A 3,997-nucleotide genomic window follows, 5' to 3' on the forward strand; every position below is an offset into this window, starting at 1 on the left:
CGTGCTGCCCTGGGTCCCCACGGCCTGGCCTTGCCAGCGTCAGAGGCCTTGGCCCGGCGGCCACAGCCCTCATCACCCGGAGCATCCAGCGGCCCCGGAGGCCCAGATGCCCGCTGTGTCCTGCTCACCTCCTCCCACGTCCCGAGGCCACAGTGCTGCTGGTGGGGGCGTCTCCCGCTCACACGCCCAGCGGCCTCCGCATTCCTTGCCTGAAGGCTCAGGCTGGCCCCACCTTTCAAGGGAACGCTCTCTCCCCACCTACCCCCTCTCCTGCCCCTACACCCACAGATCGGGGGAGGGGGTGTTGCCTTGCACCCCAGCTGGGGTCCCAGCACCCAGATCCGAGCGCTAGGAGCAGGTCAAGGTGGGCAGCCCAGGGGCCCTCGCTGCGGCCCCAGCTCGGATCTAGGCTGGCACCCAAAATGGGACACAGAGCCCGGGGACTGGGGACACAGGCAGGGGCTGCCCGGGCTCGGCAGTCAAGGCGGGAGCCCCTGTGAGGCCCGGGTCTGGGGGCTCCTGCTCACCCCGCAGGGCCCCGGGGCTCGATGGGACTCCAAGAAGATCCAGCAAAGCGTGGGAGGAGGTGCGTTGGCGAGGCCGGCAGAGCCGCGCCCGAGGGCCGGTGGTTGCCTCTGGGCTGAGGGCGTGCCCCAGCCCTGGGATCCGCTCCCCTCCTGCGAGGGGCAGTTTAACCCCGCAGGGCTCTGCCCACCAGGGCTGCCCACACTCTCGCTGGGCGGCAGGCGTGGGCCCTGTGGGATGGGCAGCACTGGGGACGGGCCAGGAGGGCAGCCTGAGAGTGCGGCTCCACCCCTGGGCTCCCCCCTGAACGGGGGTAGGGGGCTGGCAGATGGGGGCCTCCGGTCTAGAGATCGCGGATGAACCCCCCTCACCAGCCCAGGGCCGGGCAGCTGACCACCGGCAGCCCCTCCGGCTCAGGTCACACGCAGGGTGGCCCCCCCACCCCTGCCCCACCCTCCGCCTCTGAGTCCAGGGCCTACAGAGGACCCGGCAGCCACCAGCCGGCCACCCTGGGACCACCCGCCCTGCTCCCTCACTGCCCCGACACCCGGGCCGTGGAGCCGGCTGCTGCTCACCCTGCCCAGAGACCAAGGGACACAGCTGACCACGGCGGCTGCCCCACGGGACGCCCAGACCACCTCTGGGGAGAAGGGAGGGGAAGAGGCCCCGGGGAGACAGGCCCTCCAGGGATGCCTGCAGCCGCTTTCTCACACGCCCCTGCAGTAGCCGCTCAGGAAGCCTGACAGGACGGACCTGCCCGCAGCAAGGAGGGCCGAGGCTCCCTGGGGGAGCAGGAGTCAGCAAGGGCCGTCCCGAGGGCATTCACCAGGGAGACTGTCCCAGAAGGGGCCACGTCCCCACCGCCGGTGAACGGGAGGAAACTCAGCCTGTCCTCTCGGCCCGCGGGGTCTGAGGTGCATGGAGCCTAGGACGGCAGGCCGTGGGCCAGGCAGCAGTGGGGCTGGTGGGGCCGCCATCCCTGGTCCTGGCGGAGGTCAGGGAAGAGACGGGTAGCGGGGCAGGCCGGGGCCAGCATCTAGCGTGAGTGAGGTCTGGGGTCAGGGCCACCTGCACCCTTCTGGGGTCAGCATCCTGATGGACACGCTCAGGTCACCCACCTGCAGGGCCACGAGGCCACCAGTCTCCCCCCGAGCCTCTGGGCTCCGGAACTCAAGTCCAGCTTACAGGATGGGGACTCTGCCCCCTGCAGGCCTGGGCAGGGTGCCTCCCGCCCTGGCGCACCCCATCCCAGGGGCTGAGCAGTGGGACATTCTCGCATCCCCAGGCTCTCCAGCAGCTCCCACCACTGCCTGCAGCTTCCTCCCGCCCGGGGGGCTGTCTGCAGCCCCTTCCTCACCACCCCGGGCCCCTCCAGCGGGCCCTCCTCTTACATAACCTCTTCTCAGGTTGCAGCTTAGATGTTTTAAGGTGAAAATCAGCTTTCTCTAATCCAAACACAATACACTCTCAAGCCCTCCCAGGCACCTCAGGGGATTATCCCGGGGAAATCACGGTGTGGGGGGTCTCTCCTGCTAGACACAGGGCTCCCATCTGGTCTGGAAGGCGGGCCTCTTGCAGTCCAGCCTGCCTGGCGCCCTCCCTCTTGTTTCACTGACTCCAAGACACTGTCCACTGAGACACTCCAAAGCACAGCGGAGTCAGGGGCTCACAGGCAGACGTGAACCGTCACTAGCTGGGTGGGTGGGCAGAGAGGACAGCAGCCCCCACCCCAGCAGCTGTGAGCCCAGGAACAAGACCCCCACTCTTGCCACCCCCACCCTCGGGGTCATCCTCACCTTCATCATGCCCCCCACTCTCGGGGTTGCCCCCGCCTTCATCATGCCCCCACCCTCGGGGTCATCCTCACCTTCATCATGCCCCCCACTCTCGGGGTTGCCCCAGCAGGAAACGCCTGATGCGAGCCTGCCTCCCAGGGTGCAGCCTCTGCCACCTCCTCCACTGGGGTGTCAGCCGCCTGCGCCCCCCGTCCCAACCCTGAAACAGGTGGGAAATACCAGGCTGCAGCCCGGCTTCCAGAGTCAGAGGCTGAGCTGCAGGGCCGCCCGCTGGAGGCGGAGGACCAGAGACCAGCCCCAAGGCGCTCAGGCAGCCCCGTGGGCCGTGGGCCGAGCCCTGGACGGCGGGAAGGGGACGGAGCCCACCACCAGGGCCAGCAAGGCAGGAGGGCCCCAGAGCCCCTGGGTGGCCCAGAGCCCCCAGTCCAGGAAGGCTCTCACAGGTCACCTGATACCTCTCGGGGCCTGGGGCCTGGACAGAGGCCCCTGGCCAGTGCCCTGAAGTCTTGCTGAGCCAAGACCCCCCCCCAAGGAGAACACCCATCTCCCCTAGGATGTACCCCTTCCACAGCCAGGGGGCCCTGACCAAGCAGGGGGCCTCCAGCCAGCCGTGGCACTGAGGGCTGGGCTCATGGCCCCTTTGGAGCCAGCTGAGGGCAGGCTGCAGCCCAGGGCTGACTCGGCCGTCCAGCCCAGCAGAGCTGTGGGGCCCGAGTCAGCCTGTGCCTGGCGCGCCCAGGTTTAATGATACGACTGCACCTGCTCCCAGCAGAGAAAGCAGGCAAACCCTCTAGAAGCACAGACGACGCCTCCTCCCCGCCAGACCCCACCTCCGACCCTCCGCAAAGTGAGTCCCAGCCACGGTCTCCACGCAGGAAGGTTCTGTTGGAAGTGGCGTCCGAGGGTCAGCGTCCTTACTTGGGAGCAGCAGTGAGCTGTCCTCTGTCCCCTCCGCTCCCCCAAGGGCCTCAAGGGCCCCGCTCGCCTCCTCCTCAACAGGCGCACAGCCAGCGAGCAGCCGCTGACCGAGCCCAGCTGCACAGTGCTCCGTGCCTGGCCTGGGAGAGCGGCTCACTGCCATGTGTGCCCGCGTGCCGTGCGTGTGCACAGGTCAACACTGCAGGGTGAGCCGCAGTGGCAAACTGCAGGGCCAGTGGTTGCTGCTTCACTTTTTGACGTTCTGGTGGGCCAGCTTTGTCCTGCAAGGAAGCAGGGGTTTCCCCTGCCATTGCTCCCTCCCACCCCCAGTCACTAAGCCTCCTTCTCAAAGCCCCACTGTTGCTATAGCAGAAAATGCCTCCAATTGTTAAGCCTTCTAATAATTTATGCATTTTACTTTAATTCTCTAAAATAAACATGCTGAGCCCTAACACTTCTTATGGGAAGCCTCCCTGCACCACAAAGGCCCCACTGCACACTGCAAACAGACCTGACCGCCTCTGGCAGCTTTAGGAAGCCACGAGAGGCCACACCTCAGGGCCCGATGAGGCGGGCCTCCCAGCCACACAGCGCAGGACGGGGGACATGGTGTGGGGCCAGGGGCTGGGGCAGGGATGCCCCCACACATGGGTGGTCAGGCCCCAGGGCCTTGAATTTCCAGCGCTCAAGAACGCAGTATACGGGCCCTCCACCCAGCTTGTGAGGCCACTTTCCTAGGAACAAAAGGGAGGAGAGGA

This window comes from Ovis aries, chromosome 1, assembly GCF_016772045.2.
Source record: "Ovis aries strain OAR_USU_Benz2616 breed Rambouillet chromosome 1, ARS-UI_Ramb_v3.0, whole genome shotgun sequence".
NCBI classification, from domain to species: Eukaryota; Metazoa; Chordata; class Mammalia; order Artiodactyla; family Bovidae; genus Ovis; species Ovis aries.